Here is a 13,296-nt window from a genome sequence, read left to right as displayed (position 1 = left end):
ACCTCTGTCCGACACCCCATACCAGCAGCTTGAGATAGTTCACCATTTTAAGAGTACATTGCACTGTGGTGTTTTTTGTTTTTGGCCACGCTGCGCGGCTTTCGGGATCTTAGTTCCCCAACCTGGGATCAAACCTGCGACTAAGATCCCACAAGCCGCTCAGTTCAACAGCACAGCAACAAAACAACAACAACAACAACAACAACAAAAAAACACCCCCAAAAAACAACAAAGGAGGACCCTGGAACACTGAAAGCAGCCAGACAGAGCCTCCAAACAATCTCCAGTTTGCCTAGCTCTGGAAGTCACTTTAAAAGAGTGAAAAATATGTCCCCATCTTAATTAAGGCACAGTTATTTGAGGCCTCTGTAACTAGCAGCTAAACAATTTCTAAGTATAGAAGCTGGTCTCCAGGGGGAATGGAAGAGAGGCAACATGGTTGGAACTGACTCCTATGTGTAATAAATATTCATGTTATAAAACTTAAACAGAGAGAGTGGCATGGACATATATACAGTACCAAATGTAAAATAGCTAGCTAGTGGGAAGCAGCCGCATAGCACAGGGAGATCAGCTGGGTGCTTTGTGTCCACCAAGAGGGGTGGGATAGGGAGGGTGGGAGGGAGACGCAAGAGGGAGGGGATATGGGTATGCATGTATAACGTATAGCTGATTCACTTTGTTACACAGCAGAAACTAACACACCATTGTAAAGCAATTATACTCCAATAAAGATGTTAAAAAAAAAACAAATTTTTTCGTGTTATATAACTTTAATACATCAATTTTTAAATTAAATGTATCTCACCTAAAACTGTGATCTGCTTCAGCAGACAGAGTCGATGGTGAAAACACTAGCAATCACAAAAATGTCAAATATATTTCTGAAGTGATTTTCATATATAATATGTTAGCATGTTATATATATATTTATATTAGTATAGATTATAAATATATAAAATATAATAGTGATCTACTCTGTATACATAGTATTTCTTTTCTTATCATGTGATTAGGAGTTTATTAGTTTCCTAATCCTAATGTAACAAAGTGCCTCAAACTTAGTGGTTTAAAGCAACACAAATCTATTATCTTACAGTTCTGGAAGGCATTCCAGAGTTCTCCATTCCTTTGGAGACTCTAGGGAAGAAAACGTTCCCTTACCTTTCCCAGCTTGCGTTTCTTGAGGAGGCTGCCTACATTACTTGTGTAAGGATAAATACAAATTAAAAATAAGAAAGACTTTTTTTTGTTGTTGCCTCGTTGTGGCATGTGGGATCTTAGTTCCCCAACCAGGGATCAAACCAGCGCCCCCTGCAGTGGAAGCATGGAGTCTTAACCACTGGACTGCCAGGGAAGTCCCAGATTATTTAAAAGACTTAATTCTACTTGTTGAAAATAAAGGACTCTCCCCACCCCTTCTTCTTAGAGCTTTTACTTTAGAAAATGTGTAAATATACATTCTTTCTCTGTCTCTTCAAAATGTATATAAATCCTTTTAAAAGCTCACTAAGCCTCTTGCCAGCTTTCCAGCCCAGGAGTGTCTTCCTCGGGGACCTGGGAGCCGACTCTTGAAATATCATCACCAAGGAAGATGGCGCCCCAACCTCCTCTCATAAAGATACAGGAGGTTTTATTTTTCCTTTGGATAAAGCCAATTAGCTGATACGGTTGGTCACTCCAATTACCAGCTGAATATACGATGAACTGTTTGTGACAAAGTCCGCAAACCAAATGCGCCTGTGATATCTTTGAAAGTTCTGGGACAGTGTCATTTTCTTTCTTCTAAAATATTTCACCCCTGAAAAGAACCAAATGTCCTTTTTATCAAATGTCTGTCTTAAGAGGTGCTGGCAAGCCCTCTTACTTGAGGACCAGTTATCATTTATCTTGGGAACATGGCTATAATAGGTTGTATCTGCCTGGCTATATACACGGGATGTGGCCAGGCCAAGTCAGCAGAAACAGCAGAAAGTCATCACTGCCAGGAGGATGGTGATAAAATGTATGGAATAAGGAGTACTTATTATTACTGGCTTGGGAATGGGATTTTTCTAGATTGCAGCCTGGCAGAAATGGTGAGAGGTTAGCCAAAGCACCTTCCTCACTCCACCAAGGCTCACAAGCAGCTGTAGCTGGGTGACATGCCTGACAGGTGAGCAAACATCCCCACGGGCCTGGGCAGGAGTAGTTTGTGTCTCCTTTCCCTGTGTCCCTTCTGGTTTATCATGTGTCTGAAATTTTTATTTTGTAACAAAATATTATTTTTAATCATACACTGGAATAAGCCCGGACGAGTTTGGTAGGCCTCCACTGTGTACATCCGATTCTGCCATGATCTCTCCTGCTGGTGTGTGAGACACACGTGCAGTGAAAGGAACTCTCACTTAGACGTGCCTAAGTCTGAAAGATGACCCCAGTAACTATCTCTCTTTTCTCTACTCTTTCCAGAAACAGCAGCTTAACTAACGCCTCCCTTTCAAGAACAGCATCAGGACACTTGCTAAAAGTATAGTGAGCTGGGACTCGAGGACCTGGGGACAGTCAATGCCTACTTATCTCAGATGGTGAGAGAAGTACTCCAAGCTGCTGCCCCTGCGGGAGACTTGAGTACCAGCCAGATGCACAGTGACAAAGAGCAGTCTGATGGCTTTTGCTACAGTGGTTTTTAGATTTCTTTGTATGATATGCAACTATTTAACTATTTGGCAATGTTTTTTGCATTTTGCAATAAAGTTTTTGATGACAAAGAGCTCAAACAAATGAAACCCAAGGTTTAATAGAAAACTAAGCACTGAATCTCAGTTTCTCCAGAAAGGTGGTGATGAATCTGTAACTTGCACAAAATGTATATAAGAATTTACATACCACTGTAGGCTCTGTGGTGATGTCGGTGATCTTCCCACACCCCCCAAAGAAGAGAGAAATCTGCTGACAAAGCATCAGTGTCCACTTCAAAAGTAAGTATTTTAAGAAGACTGCGTCCTAGAATGGCAGTTAAACAGGTGCAGCTACAGGACGTGCATTTACAGAGCATTCTGTGAAGATCAAATGACGGCCCTTTTAAGTTTGCTCATTTTTCATTTGAAATTTGCTGCTAATCATCAGATTTTAGAAAAGTTTGAGACTTTGAAAAACTACTTTATAAATCAAACTGTGTCCCTACTCACTTTTGTAAATGAATTACTTTAAATTTTGGTTGCGTTTTGTTCAAAATGAATTAGAACTCCTTAAGTAAAATATTCAAAGAATGGAGCACTGAAAACCTGTCTTTGAAGTTTCAGCAAATCACAGTTATTGTTAAACCCGAGAAACTTGTTAATCCCCCGAGCCATCACCCTTCCGCTGAGATACTTGTGTTCTGCGCTGCCTCTCAGTTCCCAGGGGCTGCAGCCCCAGTTGCCTGCTCAGTGAGGCGCCCAGCTCCGTCTCCCTTCCCCGCTCCCCTACTTGTGGGGGCCCCCTGCCATCACCTCCCCAATAACTTACTTGTACTAGACTCCTTGTCCCTGGGTCTGCTCCTGGTGGGACCCAATCTAAGGCTAGACCACAGGACAGTCTTCCTGTGAGCCTTGCCCTTTTTTTGTTCATATAATGGGGGGACCTCATCGAACTTGGGGTCTGTATCTACCTTGTATGGGAAGTCAGATTTCCCCATCCGGAGCCCTAACCTAGCCCCAGGTCATCCTGAAGTCTGGCATGATTTAGCCAAGTGTTTGCTGCCAAATCAGATGCCTTGTTCCTACTAGCAGCTTCTGCTTTAGCAAGTCCATTAACAGTTGCTGAAACTCAGGACATCTCCCTATGAAAGTGCTACCCGGCCACTCAGTTTTAGTTTATTAGCGTCAAGAAATACTCTCTTTTTTAAAATAATATGAACAGATTATACATACGGTGTATACTAAATGTATAGTATATATGTAAATATATAACGTATGTATGTAAATATGTAACGTTCATTTTGATTATTAAAGGAAAATAACTTTATGCTTGACCATTTGGAGATTACAAATAAGTGCATATCCAATTCCAGTGACACAAGTAAAGCAGTTAAGTCCTCACATGTGAGGCTATAGACTTGGTCTCCTGGAACCAGTGATTGGAAGAACTGAACACTGAAAGGCCGGGTATCCAGGCTTGCAAATAAGGAACTTGTTGCATCTCTCTGCATCTGCAGTGTCTTTGTTAATCATACAAAGTGTGATTTTGCATTCTAATTACAAGTGCCATCAGCCTTTGTACAGATTTGAGCCCAGCAAGTCACAATCATAATCATTTTATGACATGGGATTCTAATCTCTTCACAAATTATTACCATTTTGAATATTATTTAATTGCAGTGGTTGATTTTAAAAAACACCCACAAGGCCGAAAACCAAGATCCCAAAAATACTTTGGTTGAAAACAGAATATTTCAAGAAACCCACTGTGCAGGCTGTATTTTATGGTCAGTATTTTTATTTAAATACCTGATATTGGTTAATTCTATTTTTTTCCTTAGGAAATTTTAGTGAATGACAGTGTTCAACATAACTTGGTAGTTTGTCTTTATGATGAAGAATTTTAAATGTACACAAGATTAGGAGGGGAATTTTCGTGTTTTTTTACCTAGTTTCAGTAACTATCGACATTTGCCTTTCTTGTTTCATTTATACCTAATCCTCACTCACCCTCTCCCCCACCCACATACACTTTTTTTTTTGCTGGGGTTGGGTCAGAAGTTTTAAAATCAAATCTCAGCCATCATATTATTTCACCCACAAATCTGCACTATGTACTGTATGTATCTCTAACAAATTATGACTTTTTAAACTGACCACAATGCTATTATCACACCTAACAAGTTAATAGTAATTCCTTAGCTAACATGATAATTCATTAGTGATTGTTGTTGATATTCAGTAATCCAAATTGGCATTGTAGGAAAGAACTCAGCTGGTAGTTTATTTGTTATTTCAAAAATACAAATTGTCACAGGATTTTGCTTCTGTTTCAAATTCACCGTCTAATCTTTTCTGCAAATTCAGTGAATCTGGGGGGAAAAAAACATTGACCTTCTCCTCTATTTAGTATTGTTTAAGATGAAGTTACATAAAAAGAAAGTTTCTCCTATCCCTGATTTTAAATAAGATGTTTAAGCTATGTTTTGTAAATTCTCAAACAATATTAGGATTCTACACACAGTTTCCAGAATATGTTCGTGCTGTGTTTATTGTGGTGGAGCATAAGAGGACCCCAGGGGTATTTGGGATTTCAGGAATAAAATGATGCATTTGCATGCAGTGTCAATTTTACTCAGAAGTATTATGGAGTAAATTTTCATATTTTTAAAAAGAAACATGACCTTTTAAAAAGAAATACTATTCTTCTTTATTTGGGCTACTTTCCCAGACCCTGTGAGATTTGAGTGCGGGCTCCTCTTTTCCTCCCCGGCTAAAGGGGAGGGGTTGCTTTGCTGGAGAACCTTGTAAAGAATACTGAGTTACGGGATAAAGAAAATGCAGCCCATCCTATTGAGGGATATCTTTATTAGCCAAAGCATTTCAACATGCTTTCAGATGAAAAACCTGCCTTTGATTATACAATCCAAATTCCAGCCTGCAAAACTCAGAGCAAAATCCTAACTAGCGCATTTAGTCATGCCAGAACCAAAAGGTCTTTATTATGTTAACAAAAATAATTACAAAATCCAACTGTCCAGAAATTAGCAGACTATCTAAAATATATCCACCCTCATTTAATAAGCATAAAAAATACTGTTATGGATTTTTTTTGGTGCAATGAGTCCCAGCTTTCAAATATTTCAGAACTTATCATTTCTGCTTGCTGTTCACAATACCTGATTGGTATGAATTTGCAATTAGCCACAAGATAAAGGCAAAGGAAAACACAAGGGAGGATCAAACAGGGATCTAAACTTCTAAACAGTGGAGTAAGAGGCTTAGGCCATTATTCATCATAAGTACTTAGAAAAAAATTGTTGACTTTCAGTTGTATCACTTTTAATTATACCAGTAACTTACATTTTTCTTTTTTCTTTTATTTTTAACTCCAAGTTCAAGTCCTCTTTAATACCCCTCCCAACCCCAGAGCCCTCAAGTCCTTCTCAGTAGTAACTGCTACGTGGCGGATCTCCAGTCCTTTCATTACACACTCAGATTTGTATGTTTATTCCTTAACACATGTGAGGTACTGCCTCTTAGTAGGGGTCAGCATGAATATATTCGTGCACTTTTGGCTTTTTCAGCAGTGTTTTTAGGATCTATTCAGATGTACAGGTATGTGAATTCCTTTTAACTGCTGGATGTCCTGTGTCATCACATGTAGATATCATCTATGATTCTGCCTTTCCCCTATGGATGGACATGAAGGTTTTCCCCCAAGTTCCTCTATTATAAACGATGCTGCAATAATGCTGGTACCCAGTGCCAGGCCAAGCTGGAAGGGTGTGTGGCAGCAGTTGGCTACAGTGGAGAGAAGTAGTTTATCAAGGGCTTCTAGAATTTCTTTCTCATGATGATAATTAGCGGAAAGGCTTTAAGTGAGGTGACTTTTTAAAGTCTGCACCACGCACTCCTGTTGCCAGTGGGAGTAGACTGCTGCCCTCCCCTCCACCTCTGCTGTTACGTGCCTCCTACTTCCTGGTAGATACGGAAAAGTGGGATCACATTTCAGTTTCCATGAGGGTTGCCAAATGTTTGTTCCAAAATTGATGGTTTTTTCATCAGCCTTTAAGACAACTTTACTTAGGATTTTCTTCATTTTCTTTCCCCTGACCTCCTCAGACTCCGACGAAGTTTCTCTCCCTCTACCTGGCCCTGGGATGGGGCTGTCCACCAATTTCTGAGCTCACCTCTCTCAGAGCTCATCCAGTTCCGTGGCTCCACATTTATGTTGATGAATCCAGCCCATTTCTGATGCCCTGTCCACACACTGGACCTCTCCCTGTGAATCTTAGGTGAGCCCAGGGTATCTCTGTTTACAAATGAAGCATCTCTCAAATTGAACTGTACACACCCCTTTCTCTCCAGCATACCCTTGACTTCCTTTACCCCTGCCTCCCCATCTCAGTTAAGGGCAGGGGATAAATCAGCTACTAAACTCAGCCATCTTCACCCTTGGCTGGATGTCCTCCCAGCCCCACCCCCATCAGAATGATTGGTCTGTGACATACATTCATACTTCTTGTTTATAGCTTAAAAAAAAAGAAAGTCGGCCATTCTGCACCGTAAGGGCCATCCCTAGCCCAGGTCGTGCTCCCCTCTACCTAGGTCACCCACACAATCTCCTGGCCAGCTTCCTGTCGCAGACCTGCCCGAGAACTTTGTCCATTGCCCTCACTGTTCCCAGAACTTCCTTCTACATCACACATCTGATGGCACCCCTCAGCCCTCTTCTTTCCGGACATGGAGGCCTCAGGATCTAGCCTCTACTTTCCTACCCATTGGTGTCTCTCTTCACCTGCTCCTCTGCTTCTAAGGTCCAGCCGCACACTAGTGACCAGAAAGGTTTCCAAAGTCACGACCTTCTCCAGGCACCCCTCCAGGATATCACGCCGTCCTTATCCTTAGCTTACAACACGACACCCTGAAGACCGTCTTCACTTGTCAGCTTCCAGCCCCCTAAACACTGCCTCCTCTAAGGAGCCCGCCCAGCATCAGTGCCCACCCCGCCAGAAAAGGAGGTTAAGATCCAGGGTCGTTGAGAGTCGCTGGGGGCCGGATGCAGGCCTTGGGGTTTGGTTGGGGCCGTTGGGGATTGGCTAGAGCTGTTGTTGATTGGCTGGGGCCGTTGGGGATTGGCTAGAGCTGTTGTTGATTGGCTGGGGCCGTTGGTGATTGGCTAGAGCTGTTGTCGATTGGCTGGGGCCGTTGGGGATTGGCTAGAGCTGTTGTTGATTGGCTGGGGCCGTTGGGGATTGGCTAGGGCCATGGTGAGGGGTTGGTGGGGCCCTTGTTGTTTGGCTGGGGCCCTTGTTGATTGGCTAGGACAGTTAGGGATTGGCTGAGGCCCTTGGAGTCGTAGATAGTTGCTGAGAGAGGTCACGCCTGTGTCCAGGGTAGAGAGCTGAGGCAAACGGAACCAGGAGGCCAAGGAGTAGGCGCCCTGTCAGGCCAGGACCTGGAGTGAGGGAATCCGACAGGGAGTCCGCCCGCCCGCCAGCCGCGGAAAGACCGAGACCAGGAGATGAGCAAGAGCCAGGGCGCTCCTGAGCATCCTCCAGGCCAGCTGCGGGCAGCGGCCGCCGGCGAGGGGCAGGTCTGGTATGCGGAGGAGGCCGAGGCCCCTGGACTGTCTCCGGGAGAGTCGGGCCCGCAGGGGGTTCAGCTGGCTCCCAGGTTCGGGGCCGCACCTGCTGAGAGCCCAGAAGCCCCAGCTGCCTCAGCCCTGCGCCCGCGGGAGCAGTGAGGGATCCTGGACTGGACCCAGTTCCCCGTCTTACTGTGGCTCTTTCAGACCTGTTTGAGTGCAGGCTCCAGTTTTAGAGGCTGTGGAGGACTGGGGGAGGGAGCTTCCCTGACTTTAGGCTCCCATAGCTCTTCCTCCAAACCCTCACTCCAGTGGAGCTGGGCTCCAGGTGCCTTGGCCGGTACTCTTTCTTTCTGAAGTCAGGGTCGAGATCACCTGACCCACTCAATCTCAGGAACCTCCTATTTATTTTTATTTTATAATTAGTTGTCTTTTGTGTCGTCTCATTCCTCCATTGGGTAGACTTAGGCCCCTGTGTTTGCTCATGCCTTCCCATATCCACAATCTTGGGCAACCCTCACCTCCTGAGGCTGGGCTTGGACAGGTGACTTGTTTTGGCCAAGAAGAAGATATCAAAGGTGAGGCAAGAGGAAACTTGAAAATCTCTTGTTACTCCTGGAATCTGCCTCCATGTGCGCAAACCCTGACTATTCTGCTAGATGACATGGCCCAGGACCCCCAAAGACCCAGCTGAGAGAGAGGCCGTCTTGAATCATCCAGCCCATTGGCCACCTGACCCCAGACATGTGAGTAAATCCATCGCAGCTTGGCTGAGCCTAGCGCAGGTGAAAAGAATCACCCAGTGGACTCGAGCTAAATAAGTGTTGTTGATTTGAGATAGATTGTTATATAGCAACAGATGACTTATATGCTACTCAGATCCCTTTGTTCTCTCCACCCCTCCCATCTCTTTTCCTGATTCTGTCACTCTAGACAACAAGCCTGCAGGGAACCCTATTAGGGTTTCTAAAGAAATGTTTCCCCAAAAAACTTTTACATAGACCCCCCCTGCATCAGAATCATCTGGAGAATCTTTTGGAAATAGTCCTGGTAATTGCTGGGAATCTTTGGGAGTGCAGGATGAGAATCTCCAACTTATAAGTCCCTCTGTCCCACTGGACACATTTTAACAGTTCTCTTTCCTCATCCACAGTTGTTGCAGTGTCTTTCCTTGCCCTAGTCCCTGTGTAATAGGGAAAAACCTTTGTATTCTATACAAGTTAATCAGTAAAGGGATGTTGCCTATAAGCTTAAATTAAACATTCTGGCCCATCTCTGGGAACCCTGTCTCCCAGGTAGGTAACAAGCATTAAGCTAAAATACCCTTGTTTAGCTCACAGGAATCATCCTGACCAGGCCCACCTGTGAATGACTGCAGGGAGGAAGAAAGTAACACATCCCCACCAGAGGCTGATGGGAACCAGGAAACATTTGACCTGACTCCCTCTCCTTTTAGTTAGAAGAAGCCTGAGTTCCAACTCAGGCAAGATGTTTTTGGGGGACACAAGTCCACCATCTTCTCAGTCTGTTGGCTTCCCTACCAAAGTCGCCATTCCTTGCCCCAGCAACTCGTCTCTCGATTTATTGGCGTGTCCTGCAGCAAGCAGTAGGAGCTTGGACTTGGAAACAAATGTTGGCCAGCCAGCCAGCCAGCCTTGCTACTCGTGGCTAGCTGGCCCTGGTTGGGAAATTTTCAGATAAGGCCCTAACAGCTGCCGGGATCACTTGTCCTGAGGATCTACCCTTCAAAATTTGCCAAAGCAGCACCAGCTGCCCCAGCGCTTGGCAGTTAGAGCAAGGAATCGACATTTGGGAACTGATGGGCTCGATACAGTAGGGTAAGTCGCTCCCCTGTGTACAGCTGGGAATTTTATATCCCTTTTGTTTGGGGCTTTTTCTCCGGAATAAGCCAACTTGTTTGAGGTAACCTGTTGGAGGTAGTTGCATTTCCTCTCTGTTTGAGGCTTTTTCCCCAGAATAAGTCAGTTTGTTTGGGGTGCCCTGTTGGAGAGAGGAAAGAGTTGTTGGACTTTTAGCCGATTTGTGAACCAGTTTGTTTGTTTGTTTGGATGCTAGCATTTGTGTGTGCAGTTTGTGTTTTGTTTGTCTTGAACTTCTGTCTTTAAAAATGGGGAATGTTTCAACTATCCCTGAAGTGCTGTGAGGCACATTTTGGGTAAGTGATCTGATTACAGCCATGAACCCGTGGGTGAGAGGAAGATGATATTTTATTGTAACCGTGTGTGGCCAGAGTACCTGTTAGGATCTACAGAAGGGGTTTAGGCAGGGTTACCTTGGGACCCTGTGCACCATGTACTGCTACCCTTGCTGTGTTAATTCCGTCGTTTATGGCCTCCTGTGTCCTTGGTATATGTAAAACCCGAAGACCAAACCTGAGGGTTCATTTAGGATTTTCTGTTTGTCCTTTGGGTTTTTTCGTTTCATTTCGTTTGGTACTGTTTCTCCATTTACATCCAAATCAGTTTTTTGATATTTAAAATTTTTACTGATGTCAAATGGGGGAAAGGAACAAAAAACCCTGTCTGTTCTTGGCTAAAAGTGGGACATTCCCAGGAAGAAGAGAAAGGTTCCACTTGGTTCCCCAAATCACCAAATGCTACAAATAGAAATAGAAGTGCCTTTTCCATAAATATTAGTAAAAAAGGTTTAGCCATCTAGACAGGTGACCTTAATTTGTCCCATCTGCCAGAAACCCAATTTGAATCCAACCTCTTTTGTAACTGATGGATTTTATATTGTTGGACCTGATTCATGGCTGAGATTTTGGAATGGGAACTGAGAGGTCCCTGTGTTTGAGTTTGTACGTGAGTTGTAGATGTGCGACTTTGCCACAATTGATTTGGGGTTGGGGTGCGGGCTCTGTTTGATTGGCTTGAAGGAAATTAAGTGCTTATATTCATGTTCAAATATGGAGGAGACCGACCAGAAAGACTTTTGGGTTCACATGATCTAGGAAATATTCAGTATTGCATTAATATCTGGTATTAAAGTTAGCTTAAGCTTGTTGGTGTGATTAATACAGACATGTCTTGAGTAATCAACATTAAGTATAATACTTTTATTGTGCCTAGGTTTACTAGAAGTTAAATAAGACCTTATTCCTGTTACAAAGTTTGTCAGCAAGAAAAATAACAATATGACAAAGCTTTTAAATAAACAAAATAGAGGTAAATGAGGTAAGAGTTTTAGGCAAACTCTCTAGGAATACTTATGCTTTTGTAAAATAGTCTCTCCAGATTTTCACAACTTGAAATTTTCAAACTAAGTTCAATGAAGAGAATTCATTGACTATCTGGGTCATTTCAAATAGGATAAAATATTCAAACATTAGTTGCTGGGCAGGGAGGAAGACTAAAGCATAAGTTTGTCAATCAGGAGATACTGGTATGATAAACAGTTTACAATTACTTGCCTCTTGGTTTTCACTGAGAGTAAAATGATGAGGGAAACATTTCAGTATGCAAAGAGGTAGGATGTGTGTTTTCAGCAAAGAAGGTATGAGGAATGAAAATGTATTTTGTTAAAGGGAAAAAGGTGGTTTTGTCCTTGAGCTGGTTGTTTCTGAATGGAAAAGAAAGTGAAGGACAGATTAGTATGGATACAGAAAATTGTGGAAGGTTTGTGGAGGAAGAACACTGAAAGGGTTTTGTGCATGGTCAGGATTGGCTAAGATAAGACTGAATTTAATTAAGAAAATGAATGTTAAAGGTCAAATGGTACAGAACCTGAATCTGGTTCTCTAAGAGGACAAAGTTGTTTTAAAGTATTGAACCACTTTTGGTAATTGTGGAACCACTTTTGGTAATTGTGAATTTCTTTAAGTGATTTGTATTTGCCATTAAGATCTTTTATTACCACTGGTTTAAGCTTTTTTATATTTTGACAAACTTCCCCAAAATCGAATTCCAAATGAAGTTCATTTGACCTCTAGCTAACTTTGAGGTTTTCCAAAGGGTCCCTGGAACACCTCAAATTGTTTTCTCTCCATCCTCAAGAGAGAAATACTAATTAGGCTTATTTAGTATGTTAAATTACGTGATAAGCAGTGTCAAATAGGTGGTGATAACACTTTTTAAATTGTATCATGTGGGTAAATGTTATTAATATACACATTCTAGAAATTATATGGAACTCCTAAAATGCTAGTATATCCTGATAAATGATATCAGTCATAATTTTAATAATTATCTTAAATTGTTGTACCTCAATGCAGTGACCAAGTTTCTTTTCAATTGCATTGTCACCAGGTTGGTTGACGCCAAAGCAAAAAGGCATCCTTTTAATGGTTAGAGGTGATCAATTGCTATTCATGGTTTTACAGTGGCTTTTGAGTGACTCTCTAGCTATTTTGTGAGGAAGTGGGGGAGAATGATGAAATCCTTTATGTGCAAGCACTTGTGCTATTACGTCAAGGAAAATAAGAAAAGGGAATGAGAGTGAGGATATGTTGCTTCAAACCTTCACTCCTCCAGGTGAGTTCACTGTCCCAGCCACTCTGGCCGCTATGCCAATATATCCACCCCTTCCACCACCTTCCGTTCCTATCCAGCCCCAATTCCCGACATTGGGGCTCAGGATGGTCCCTCCTTATAAGGATCAATTAGAAAATCCTGTGTTATTTTCTGGAGTATGGGGACTTGGTCTGGTATCACCATCTAAGACCCGAAAGGGCACCCAGCTTGGTCCAGGAGCCACTCCCAGGGCAGGGCAGTTTTCATTGCTATTGCCTCATATAGGGGGCTAAATGCAAATGACCAGTCAGCTGAGTTTCTCAGACTTCTTTAACTGAAAAGATCACAACCCTTCTTATAGGGAGGATCCTCTACACCTGAAGCCCACTTGGCAGCACCCACAGCTGAACCAAATTGTGGCCCCAGTGAGGGAGGACTGCCCTTATTAGAGCATTACATGTTAGTGCATCTTGGCTGGGCTTTGAAAAGGGAACCAAAGCAAGAATTTGAACAAAATCCAAGAAATTCAGCAAAACAAATGAATACCTCTCTGAATTTTTGGAAAGGATTTATC

The 13,296-nt window shown here is 42.8% G+C and overlaps 1 protein-coding gene across 9 annotated transcripts in view; it reads left to right on the top strand.

Moving 5' to 3' along the window:
- Positions 1–12,054, top strand: part of LOC309608508 (uncharacterized protein) — a gene marked incomplete at its 5' end in the record, with an annotated part of 555,765 nt that extends 543,711 nt beyond the window's left edge. For 5 of the 9 annotated variants that reach the window (XR_014232917.1, XR_014232918.1, XR_014232921.1 and 2 more), the window contains 3 exons: positions 2,452–2,960; positions 6,786–6,958; positions 8,910–12,054. Of the gene's footprint in view, positions 1–2,451; positions 6,578–6,785; positions 7,979–8,909 lie in introns of those variants that run through there. The other 4 variants (XR_014232919.1, XR_014232920.1, XR_014232922.1 and 1 more) reach the window with 4 other exon arrangements.
- Positions 12,055–13,296: the final 1,242 nt, after the last annotated feature.

Source organism: Balaenoptera borealis (assembly GCF_965194805.1).
Source record: "Balaenoptera borealis genome assembly, chromosome: 12".
Lineage (NCBI taxonomy): Eukaryota > Metazoa > Chordata > Mammalia > Artiodactyla > Balaenopteridae > Balaenoptera > Balaenoptera borealis.
The sequence above is the reverse complement of the archived record's forward strand: the minus strand, read 5'-3'. Positions and strand labels throughout refer to the sequence as shown.